This window comes from Anabrus simplex, chromosome X (genome assembly GCF_040414725.1).
Source record: "Anabrus simplex isolate iqAnaSimp1 chromosome X, ASM4041472v1, whole genome shotgun sequence".
Lineage (NCBI taxonomy): Eukaryota > Metazoa > Arthropoda > Insecta > Orthoptera > Tettigoniidae > Anabrus > Anabrus simplex.
This window is the reverse complement of record NC_090279.1, coordinates 182,640,876-182,654,072: the sequence shown is the minus strand read 5'-3', so window position 1 is coordinate 182,654,072 and position 13,197 is coordinate 182,640,876. Positions and strand designations below refer to the sequence as shown.

The 13,197-nt window shown below is 43.8% G+C and overlaps 1 protein-coding gene across 1 annotated transcript in view; it reads right to left on the bottom strand.

Moving 5' to 3' along the window:
* The window catches only part of LOC136886232 (farnesol dehydrogenase), a 191,709-nt gene that overhangs the window by 104,770 nt on the left and 73,742 nt on the right, over positions 1 to 13,197 (bottom strand). The gene's annotated exons all lie outside the window — the stretch shown is intronic.

Below are 13,197 nucleotides of genomic sequence, written 5' to 3'. Positions count from 1 at the left end.
CCCTAACATTTGCCTGGTGTGAAAATGGGAAACCACGGAAAACCATCTTGAGGGCTGCCGATAGTGCCGACGAAATAGAGAGCTACCCGCTACAATACTCTCTGTGGCTATCGCTCGAATTCAACAGCCACGCCCCCCCATGTAGAGCAAAACATGACAGTTCTTACGTTGCAGATATATACGAAAAGACATTTTTCTCGGGACTAGGGAAACTTCGAATCGCACAAGTATAATATAATAGTTTAAAAAAATAAAATAAAATCTGGCCAACAGACCTATGAGGTATTGATTAACTTACTAAGCTGTACAGAAAAATTTCTCACGGCTCGCAAGCTTAAATCCACTCTCTCGCTACTTGACTATCGGTACTATTGTATAAAATGAGTATCTCCACCATAGGAGATGTACATCACCAGATACCAGTAAGACAAGGAGTACTCTATTAATAAAGCCATACCGCAATCTGAATTCTTGAGGGGAATGTACAATTAATCACCAAAGTGGACTTAGCAACATTGTTTACTACATATTTTAGAGTGGTGGTAATTACTTTTTTAATAAGTTGTGCAACCATCAAGTAAACCATCCTCTATTATCACTAATCAGAGAGAAAAAATGGAAGGAGGTCGAACACTTTGAAAAATGAAGGCATTGCCCAAAGAAGACAAGGGCCACGACGGGCGTGAAAATTAGACTCCCTAGGCCTCCACAGTCTGGGTCGGAAAAGAAGAAGAGTTGACGAAGGGAGGTTGGATAGGACAGATAAAAGTGAGGAGCCTGACACAGGTGAAAGCAATACAGGACTTGGCTGCGGACCTCGTGGACGCCAACACAAACTCCGAAATTAAGAGCCCCTTGGGCCCCTTTTAGTCGCTTCTTATAACAGCCAGGGGATACCGTGAGCCTTATTCTACCAACCCCAACCACAAGGAGATACGATGAAGCTGCTGATTATTGTACAGCAGGGCAATCATCCTCAAAACAACTTCATGGACCGACCAAATATAATTCCGGTTTGAAATATGATAAACATATTCTGATCCAATTTTCGCTTCTAATGGCCTTAATCCACTCTGCTCTCATTTCTTCATTAACAGCAAACCCGAGGAAGAATAGACAATAGCATAATTCTAACCTAAAAATTCTTACGAAATGTGGACGGTGCTTCTGGGACTCCGAAATACTACATTTTGCTATTTGCTTTACGTCGCACCATAGCCGACCCCGTGGTATAGGGGTAGCGTGCCTGCCTTTTATCCGGAGGCCCCGGGTTCAATTCCCGGCTAGGTCAGGAATTTTTACCTGGATCTGAGGGCTGGTTCGAGGTCCACTCAGCCTACGTGATTAGAATTGAGGAGCTAACTGACGCTGAGATAGCGGCCCCGGTCTAGAAATTGAAGAATAACGGCCGAGAGGATTCGTCGTGCTGACCACACGACACCTCGTAATCTGCAGGCCTTCGGGCTGAGCAGCGATCGTTTGGTAGGCCCAGGCCCTTCAAGGGCTGTTGTGCCATAGGGTTTGGTCTGTTTTTTTTTTTTACGTCGCACCGACACAGAGAGGTCTTATGGCGACGATGGGATAAGAAAGGCCTAGGCGTGGGAAGGAAGCGGCCATGGCCTTAATTAAGGTACAGCCCCAGCATTTGCCTGGTGTGAAAATGGGAAACCACAGAAAACCATCTTCAGGGCTGCCGACAGTGGGGTTCGAATCCATTATCTTCCGGATGCAAGCTCACAGCTGTGCGACCCTAACCGCACGGAAACTCGCCCGGTAAAATACTACATTAGCTCAATAACAATGGAGGTAATATAATATACTGTACTACATATTATGCCGGCCCCGTGGTGTAGGGGTAGCGTGCCTGCCTCTTACCCGGAGGCCCCGGGTTCGATTCCCGGCCAGGTCAGGGATTTTTACCTGGACCTGAGGGCTGGTTCGAGGTTCACTCAGCCTACGTGATTAGAATTGAGGAGCTATCTGACAGTGAGATGGCGGCCCCGGTCTAGAAAGCCAAGAATAACGGCCGAGAGGATTCGTCGTGTTGACCACACGACACCTCGTAATCTGCAGGCCTTCGGGCTGAGCAGCGGTCGCTTGGTAGGCCAAGGTCCTTCAAGGGCTGTAGTGCCATGGGGTTTGGTTGTTTTTTTTTTTACTACATATTATAAGCCATACTTAGAATGTTAATCCGTTTACTCTCCAGGGTTGGTTTTTCCCTGGGATTTAGTGAGCGATTCCACCTCTACCGCCACAAGGGCAGTGTCCTGGAGCGTGAGACTTTGTGTCGGCGGGATACAGCTGGGGAGGAAGACCAGTACCTCGCCCAGTCGGCCGCACCTGCTATGCTGAACAGGGGCCTTGTGGAGGGATGGGAAAGATCGGAAAGGATAGACAAGGAAGAAGAAAGGTAGAGGTCGTGGCCTTAAGTTAGGTACCATCCCGACATTTGCCTGGAGGAGACGTGGGAGAGCACGGAAAATCACTTCGAGGATGGCTCAGGTAGGAATCGAACTCCCCTCTACTCAGTTGATCTCCCGAGGCTGAGTGGTCCCCGTTAGAATAGTACCTGTGAAATATTATACAGTACAACGCCACGCGCTTCATATTTTATTTTACGAAATACTTCCACTCAAGCCGAGGCTGCCTTGCGACAAAGTATACGTTTACATTAAGTTTTAGAAAATAAATAGATACACTTGAGAAATTTAAATAGTAACCTAATTGTAACAATTATTTTTTACAATAATTATTAATGAACCCCTTAATGCGACGATTTCAATTTCCCCTAACGTTGTATCTGTTTCCAAAAATTGGTGATATAAGCGGGAATTTTTCCCCTCGCTGCAATCGTCAGACCCACTATGTCGATTTCCTCTAGCTGTAGTAAGGAATTGTTGGTAAGAAAATATTTCTTTTCTAGAGATTGACATCGGAGGGCTCCGACTTCTGGCTTTCAAAGCAGAAGGTTGGGTCGATGACGTAAGCTCTCTTCTTATTTCTGAAGGCAATAATACCAATCCTTCTGTGACTTCCGTTGTCCGCTAAGCCACGAACCTCTTCAAATACCTGGAAACCATGGTCTTTCAGCGATGTCGTAATGAATGTGCGTTATGATGACGCGTATTCCTTAAAAGTTTACAACGAGGACAAGATCCCAGAACATGCGCAAGAGTTTGAACGATAATAGTGTATGAATATGTCCAGTTTGTCTTTACGGTTCTCCGTACATTATCAGTTTGACCACAGCCGACTTGATGCGTCGCTATCAACGAGCATCATCTAACTCGTTGATCGCTAGCTCGGAGCACGGCGTAGATCTAGTTGGTCATGGTTTCGAGGCCGACAAGCAAGATCACGAAGGCAGTGGCATGCCCGGCTAAAGTCACGTGACTAGCACTAGACCAGTTCGAGAAATGGCGCAGTAAAGTCGGTTATAGCACGTATGTTCTTCCGCTGTTATTGCGAGTTTATTATGAATTACGTTACGGAGATGTTGTGTTTAAGTGAACATGTTGGTGTGGTGCGACAGTTCCTTGCATCCACAGTGGAATGTACTGAAGTGTAGATAAATATTTGTCAAGAAATATATTTTGTTTCGCTTCATTTTGCAACGTTAGTGAGCTGCAATACACGAGGTCCTAGAAGACTTGTATACATTACAACTTCAATACTGTGGATTTACAGGTAGTACAATAATAACCTATGTATTTATTGAACTGTTTCTTGTTTGCGGGGAGGTGGGGGTAAATATTTGACACTACATATTTTGATATGTATAGCCCACCTGCTGGTCATGATCGTTGAAGTGTGAACGGTCTGACACCTTGATTAGCCGGTTCGAGTCCCGTTCGTCGAAAAATGTTCACCATCAGAATGTTGACCGGCAGGGAGGGGGGTGGGGGTGATATACAATTTCTAATCACTAGATTGCGTGCCAAAAAGCCTGGATTAAATCCCAAACCTCTCCGCAGTGCTCACATGGAGTGAGGGCATATGAGTCTGTTGATGGTGATTCGTCCGTCGGATGGAGACGTTAAGCATTGAGCAGACCTCTTGGTGCTATTCGACAGGAGTAGGCTATATTCCGGCACCGGGTTTCACCCTCTCCCTTCGTACTATCATATAACACGTCATTCGTTTCATCTCATTAATCCTCTGGTGTCTCTTGCACACAAAACCAGAGGGCAATGTGGAAGGAAAGAACCGTAGAGGTAAACCACGGCTAGGATATATAAAAGAAATCATTCACGACAAGGGTTGTGATAATTACTTGGGCTTGAAGAGACTAGGCACAGACCGGAGTTCATGGAAAACCGCTACAAACCAGTCTTCTGATTGAACACCACAGAAGAAGAATCCTCTGATGAGGTTGACGTCCCCGGTCATAAAAGCCTGCTACGACAGATTCATCTCACCTCATACCCGACCCCGTAGTTATAGTTCGCACGGCCTTACTTCTAAAGTTTCTGAAATTTCGCGAAACAAATAAGCATCGCCTTTCCTCTGTTGCCAGCGCGCTACTGCCGCGAGAACGGACGATGCAATATGACCGCGGTAAACAGCCCTCGTAAAATGTGATACCGTACTCAGAAAAACGAATGAATATGGATTAAAAACAAATTCACAAAAACTACACTTACTAACAACTTTTGCCACTTATAAGAGAATATATTATTAAGAATCCCGTGGTGTAGGGGTAGTGTGCCTGCCTCTTACGCGGAGGCCCCGGGTTCGATTCCCGGCCAGGTCAGGGATATTTACCTGGACCTGAGGGCTGATTCGAGGTCCACTCAGCCTACGTGATTAGAATTGAGGAGCTATCTGACGGCGAGATAGCGGCCCCGGTCTAGAAAGCCAAGAATAACGGCCGAAAGGATTCATCGTGCTGACCACACGACACCTCGCAATCTGCAGGCCTTCGGACTGAGCAGCGGTCGCTTGGCAGGCCAAGGCCCTTCAAGGGCTGTAGTGCCATGGGGTTTGGTTTATTATTAAGAATAAAAGAGAATGAGGAAATACACGTCACTCTCCGCTAATGGCTGGCACTGGAAAGAGGTTACGGCCTACAAAGGGAACATTCTACTGATCTCAGAGTCACTGGAACCCTCCAACAATATGAAAAACACAATTATTACTGAAGGAAAATCCAAAAGATCGCGAACCGTACCGATTACCATACACTGAGCGAGATAGGTTAACCACGTGGCGAATGCAAAAATTAGAGTTGGCAACTAGGTTTCGAGATCGTGCTCTGCCGATGTAAATCGATTTGAATGGCAGATCGGAAATGGTTGGATGTCTATGCTTCAGCCCATAACCACCAGACAGAGCCACAATCTGCCAAAACGTCAATTTAGAAGTAGAGCCGTCCGGAATATAAACGGGACAAGGGCTGGACAAACAAACATATTTTGAAATGTATCAGGAACAACGGGTACACAACACGTTATGTCAGTAAGACTCTGTACTGTATGTTCCTTATGTGAATAAAATCATTCCTTAATATTGTTAGCACAATACAGACATGTGGAAGTAGTATTTGAAGTGAAAAGAAGACTGGTTACATATGGGCTAACACATTCAACTTCTATTCAGAGGAAAACATGTGAAATTAGCGCTAAACATTTTTAACGATAACGTAGGCCTAGTAATCTTGAGGGATGCTTGCGCAAGATGGTGGTTGCTCTTATGAGGCGGCTTAAGGATCCTTAGCATGCCATGGAAGACGTGCCTGGCGTTTCTGAAGAGAAAAATGGGACTGTCATTTTTCCACAGACTACTACGACATGGTGGAAGGTTGTTAAAAGTGCATTGAAGGGAAGAGATTCAATTCAGAATCAGGTCATCCGGTTCAGTTCTTAACTGACATCTGCCGCGGCGAGTAGGCGCTGGCCTTCCAGCCCCAACTTAGCAGGTTCGATCCTGGCTCAGTCCGGTGGTTTTTGAAGGTGCTCAAATACGTCAGTCTCGTGTCAGTAGATTTACTGGCACGTAAAACAACTCCTGCGGGATTGAATTCCGGCACCTCGGCGTCTCCGAAAACCTCTAAAGTAGTTAGTGGGACGTAAAGCCAATATTATTACACTGCTGTCGTTCTTTTCAGCGTGAGCTACAAGCTTAGAATTTACAGTATGTCAACAGATTCAAGTGCCCGGCAGCCCTGAAGATGGTTTTCCGTGGTTTCCCATTTTCACACCAGGCAAATGCCGGGGCTGTACCTTAATTAAGGCCACGGCCGCTTCCTTCCACTTCCTAGTCCTTTCCTAACCCATCGTCGCCATAAGACATATGCGCCGGTGCGACGCAAAAAAAAAAAAAAAATCAAGTGCTATGTTTCCGATCCAGTTGATTAACGTTCATGTTTATTCGATAATTTATTGGTTTCCCATGCTAGGGGCTTAAATGTGTGCTATGTATTTCTTATGGCAGAACTGGCACTACTTTTTCCTTTCCTTTCCCATCCTTGCGTGGCCGAAAACCGTCAGTGAGTCAGTGCAACACTAAATCAGTGCGCTGAAATGTTATTAATTTACCACGTTACTCTATAGCAGCAGAGTCACATGGCGTTCAGAGCTGGGTAAATTTCAAAGTGATATCTTGAGGGTCGTTTCGGGTCCTACCGAAAGCTAAGCGGTGCCAACTATTAGATACAGGTTAAGTTCAGTTTCTAGAAACTGAAAGAAAACTACGGTTTAAAAATGATGTACTCTTTGCAGCTCATAATGGTAACCTAAGCTTAAAAACCTTTCGTGTTAAATAGACCTTTCTTTTCTAAAATTCTGGATGTGCCGTTCGAAATGGATGCTATTCCTTGTAACACTTTGTCCATATTGGAGCTTATGCAGCTAGAAAGATTTTACAAAATTACCTGATCTTGTTATATTCTGTTATGTTTGTTATATTTTATTATGAAAGTTTACATTTGTTAATTAGTCTGTTGACAGTGCAAGTGAAATTTGCTCAGTGTAGCTGTATCTTGTGCTTCGTGAATAAATAAATAAATAAATAAATAAATAAATAAATAAATAAATAAATAAATAAATAAATAAATAAATAAATAAATAAACAAATAAATAAATAAATAAATAAATAAATAAATAAATAAATAAATAAATAAATAAATAAATAAATAAATAAATAAATAAATAAATAAATAAATAAATAAATAAATAAATAAATAAATAAATAAATAAATAAATTGTAGTATCTGCACTTCATGGCTTCAGTTAAATAAGGAGGTTGAACTGGATTCAGATAGAACGCTTCCCCTGATGGCGGTAAAATAACACCCACGGTACCCCCTCTCTGTTGTAAGAGGCGACTAAAAGGGGTCCCAAAGGTTCTTAAAATTGGAGCGTGGGTTGGCGACCACGGGGACCTTAGCTGAGTCCTGTCATTGCTTCCACTTACTTGTGCCAGGCTCTTCGCTTTCATCTATCCTATCCGACCTACCTTGGTCAGCTCGTGTTCTTTTCCGACCCCGATGGTATTAGAGTATTCGAGGCCTAGGGAATCTTTCACTTTCACCCTCTTCGTAGTCCTCGTCTTTCTTCCCTTCCATTTTTTTCCTCTGATTAGTGTCCTTTAGAGGAGGGTTGCATAGTTGTACTTTCTCTTAAAACAGCAACCACCATCACCACTCACACAGAATGCTAGGAGAGGCCGTATTCTCTTTGGGGGAGGCACTCCAGCATATAACACGTAACTTCGCGAGTTAATATATAGGTATAAATGTTACCTTACAATGCTTGTTGAAGAGAGATATGTTCATTATGAATGCCAGGGTCCCACCAACTCACTCCAAAAAGTACATTATTTTTACGCGCCATTGTCCATTAATCGAGTAGCTACTAATACTGCCACTGCTATTGACTAACATGACGTCGTTTCCAAGAAATAAAAGCTCACAGCTTCCGTTACCGACACGCGCAGAATAAAAACACAAGTAAAGGCTCTCTCCCACGACCCCCTGTGGGTGGGGGCAGTAGAATAACACCCACGATAAACCCTGCCTGTCTTAAGAGGCAGATGAGTCCTGGCATTGCTTCCACTTACTTGTGGCTGGCTCCTTCACTTTTATCTGTCCTATCCGACCTCCCTTGGTCAAATAGGGGACGGTTGCCTAGTTGTATTTCCTCTTAAAATAAAAATCACCACCACCACCACCCCTTGGTCAACTCTTGCTCTTTTCCGATCCCGATGGTATTAGGTTGCGAGGCCTACGAAGTCTTTCATTTTCACATCCTTCGTGGCCCTTGTCTTCCTTTGGTCGATACCTTCATTTTTCGACGTGTCGGATCCCGCTGATTATTGTGATATAGAGTATGGTAGCCCATTTGTAGGCCTACTTCCTCTTAAAACAATTATCACCACCATTACCATTCTTTCCCACGGGTGTCAAAGCTTGCCCGCCGTAAGCGTAGTGCCGGTGCACGATGGCGCAAGTCTCTTCCCCTATGTCGGCTTTAAAAAAATGCTATTTGTTCGGGGCGTCGAGCTAGAAAGATCTTTTGCCCCTACTTGCACCATATGTTAGGAACCTGGGTGTATTTGGAAATTGCGGAAGTGTAGAGTGTTGACTGTGAGGAAAGGAACGTTAAGGACGACAAAAACATCCAGTCCCCAGGCCAGGGGATATTAATCATTTACAATTGAAAACCCATGGCCTGGCCGGGAATCGAACCCGGGGCAGCCGATGTCGGCTTTTACTTCCCCACGTCACTGACTCAGGGCTGTGTTCGCCTATCGGTGACAGGCTCCAGTTACCTGTTTTGGTCTACAAGCAATGGTCGAAACATTCAGCTACTCAGGCTGTGACATAAGAATTAACACAGTAATTTGTTAGCGTGTGTTTATATTTGTGTACGTCTATATCAGTACGGTTGCTTGAAGAGATGCTACTTTTATCATAGCCGATTTTCTTTCGTCTAAGTTTATTAAAATAGTGACGTTTTACTGCAGAAGCTGTATGGTAGCGGATCAGTTTTCGGTATTATTCTGATTCATAATTGTTCATAGGGGAGTTGAGCATGTTAAGCCCCTAAAAAATAAGTAAACGCCTTGTATTTTGTACTTCATCGCTTATAACAACCTTTGAAGTAGTTATTTACTGTACTTTCCTGGTACACCGTGATTACAAAGCATGTTGTTCGGCACATTTTATACAAATGCAGTCTTGAACACATTTATTTATGCATGTTAGGTGCAATGAGTATGGTATGAAAATTAGCCTCTCGAAGACTAAATTGATGTCAGTAGGTAAGAAATTCAACAGAATTGAATGTCAGATTGGTGATACAAAGCTAGAACAGGTCGATAATTTCAAGTATTTAGGTTGTGTGTTTTCCCAGGATGGTAATATAGTAAGTGAGATTGAATCAAGGTGTAGTAAAGCTAATGCAGTGAGCTCGCAGTTGCGATCAACAGTATTCTGTAAGAAGGAAGTCAGCTCCCAGATGAAACTATCTTTACATCGGTCTGTTTTCAGACCAACTTTGCTTTTCGGGAGCGAAAGCTGGGTGGACTCAGGATATCTTATTCATAAGTTAGAAGTAACACACATGAAAGTACTGTGTAGAGATGAGAAGAATGCAAGAATGAGGAATGTGGCCTGCAAGCACGAACTTCCCGTTCTGCCCAGACAGATCGGCTCTTATCTGCTCTTATCTACAACACGAAAACATAGACTCGCACTTTGCAGTTTGCTGGATTACAACTGACAAGAGCGAAGAGCTGCTAGTAGAAGATAATGTAAAGTCGCCTGGGTAGTAGCGGAGTTGCTATGGTAACCATTGCGTCACTGGCTTTGCTGGTGAAAACCCCTTCGCCCCGTGCCTCAACTGGCACGTGCATTCTTCTGATCTCCCAACAGTAGCAAGAATGATTGCTGGTACAAACAATGGCAGGAGAGTACTCGGAATGAGGAGATAAAGGCTAATTTAGGAATGAACTCGATGGATGAAGCTGTACGCATAAACCGGCTTCGGTGGTGGGGTCATGTGAGGCGAATGGATGAGCATAGGTTACCTAGGAGCATAATGGACTATGCTATGGAGGGTAAGAGAAATAGAGGTAGACCAAGACGACGATGGTTAGACTCGGTTTCTAACGATTTAAAGATAAGAGGTATAGAACTAAATGAGGCCACAACACTAGTTGCAAATCGAGGATTGTGGCGACGTTTAGTAAATTCACAGAGGCTTGCAGATTGAACGCTGAAAGGCATAACAGTCTATAATGATAATGTATGTATGTATGCACTAACAGCACACCAAACACCAATCTTTCTATCATAATGAGGGACTTCATAAACACCATTAGGTGTTTGTGTACACCAACAATGGGAGTTATGACTGTTCACACGACCATTAAGATGAAACCAGAACTCTTTCATGCGAAAATACAGTGTTACAATGATAACTCACCACGTTGACAGCTGAGATTCAGATTGGTGACTGATGCTTGCCAGGTCGAACACATGTAGGCTGCTTGCAAGGTCAAGAACTATGTTCCCGACTCCCATACTGCAGAACCCCAGTCGGAGAGTGAAAACGCCGCTTCAACGTTCTTAGTTTATGTGAAAGACGCTGTATACATGTATTCTACGGAATACCGTAGATATGACCGGGTAATGTACACCCCTCCAGGCTTGCGCTATCCGATAACGTTCTGGGCTACGGCTCGTAACAGCTGTTTCTCATGCACGCAGAGTTATCAGTCAGCTCGTGACCTTGACATGTGTGCTCTTTCCTATAGTCGCGGTGGATACTGTCCTCAGGCCAAGAAAAGCACCTTGTACATGAGACCTTGTTAAGGAACTACATATGAGTAAAGTAACTTTGACCGAGCTCGATAGCTGCAGTCGCTTAAGTGCGGCCAGTATCCAGTATTCGGGAGATAGTGGATTCGAACCCCACTGTCGGCAGCCCTGAAGATGGTTTTCCATGGTTTCCCATTTTTACACCAGGAAAATGCTGGAGTTGTACCTTAATTAAGGCCACGGCCGCTTCCTTCCCACTCCTAGCCCATTCCTGGCCCATCGCCGCCATAAGACATATCCGTGTCGGTGCGACGTAAAGGAACTAGCAAAAAAAAAAAAGTAACTTTGCCATCTGAGGCAGACCTAGTTGCGTTTACAATTGAATTGGTGTGGCATACAGTCCCTTTCTTTCTTTCTTTCTTTCTTTCTTTCTTAATTCGTTTACCCTCCAGGGTTGGTTTTCCCTCGGACTCAAGTAGGAATCCCACCTTTACCGCTTCAAGGACAGTGTCCTGGGGCATGAGAATTTGGGTCGGGGATAAAACGGGGAAGAAGGACCAGTACCTCGCCTAGGCGGCCTCACCTGCTATGCTGAACAGGGGAAGGCCTTAAGTTTGGTACCATCACGGCATTTTCCTGGGGAAGAAGTAGGAACCACGGAAAACTACTTCGAGGGTGACTGAGGAGGGAATCGAAAGCCCTCCCCTCTCTATGAAGTTGACATCTCGACGCTGAGTGGACCCCATTCCAGTCCTCGTACCACGTTTCAAATTTCTGGGTGGAGCCGGGAATCGAACCCGAGCCTCCAGGGGTGGCAGCTAATCAGACTAACCACTACAGTCCATTTACTTGTAAAATATTTTATTTAGCATTTTATGTCATTTGGGAAACAGCTATTTGTTGTCAAAAGTTAAATATGTCAAAATTAGATAAATCAAATATAAATAATGCTAAATGTGTGTTCTCTTAATAACACAGTGTTAAACAAACTTGAAAGTGTGTGTCACTGTGTAAACAAAATTCTACTCAATTATTTTGAGAGGAAATCGAATGGTAAACCATATGGTTCAAGGTGAATAACAGGAAGGTAGTAATAATTAAGAAATAAGTATGATTTTAAAGCCAGATATGGAATGAAACAAACATAAACCTAACGTTATTTAAACGTACTTGTAAATAGGTTATCAAAACTTTAATCGTGGGTTTAACAAATATTTATAACGCGAATTTTATTGTAAATACACTTGTACTGTAGCAATATTAGGTTTCTGTGTGCCATCTTCATTGCGGTAGGATTTTTAGTTTTTGTTTAACGAAGGATAGTAGGAGACAGTATATTTCATTTGAGTCCGCATCTATGGGGTAGTGGTTTGTGTGATTAGCTGCCATCTTCAGAGGCCCGGGTATGATTCCCGGCTCTACCACGAAATTTGAGAAGTGGTGCGAGGGCTGAACAGGGTCCACTCATCGTTGGGTGGTCAACTCAGTAGAGGGGTGTTCGATTCCCTCCTCAGCCATCCTCGAAGTGGTTTTCCATCGTTTCCCCGGGATGCCTAACTTAAGGCCACGGCCACTTCCTTCCCTCTTCCTTGTCTATCCCTTCCAATCTTCCCATCCCCCACAAGGGCCCTGTTCAGAATAGCAGGTGAGACCACCTGGGCGATGTGCTGGTCCTCCTCTCCAATTGTATCCCCGACGAAAAGTCTCACGCTCCAGGACACTGCCCTTGAGGCGGTGAAAGTGGAATCCCTTGCTGAGTCCTAGGCAAAAACCAACCCTGTACGGAAAACTGAATAAATAACAATAATAATAATAATAATAATAATAATAATAATAATAATAATAATAATAATAATAATAATAATATTTCATTTGATTTGTAATTTAATAATGTAATTTTGGTAGTTTGAAATGCACTGAAATGTCGTTTACTTGCCATGCTACTTTGGTGTCTTACGTCAGCCTCGTGATGTGATTCTCTAGACTCTACAGTAGAGTAAGACGTGCGGACCAGCAGGGTCACGTGACGTTCTTCCTTTCTTTTCCTCATGAAGCATTCCAGTGAACTTGTGGTGGTTGACATGTCGATCACAGGACTAACTGAAGTGAACTAACACACTGAATAAACAAACAAATAAATACACCCTATGAAACACTGAAACAAATACACTCTACTACGGTTGTAACGGCAAACTGAACAACTGGCAACTTGGCTTCGTTAAGACGTGTTTCGAGAACTAGGTGTTGCCACATCTTACCTTATAGCCTCCTCCCGCCACCCGCTTGTCCATATTCTTATTATGTACTGTGTCCGACTCCATGGCTAAATGGTTAGGGTGCTAGCCTTTGGTTACTGGGGTCCCGGGTTCGATTTCCGGCAGGGTCGTGAATTTTAACCATCGTTGGTTAATTTCGCTGGCACGGGGGCTGGGTGT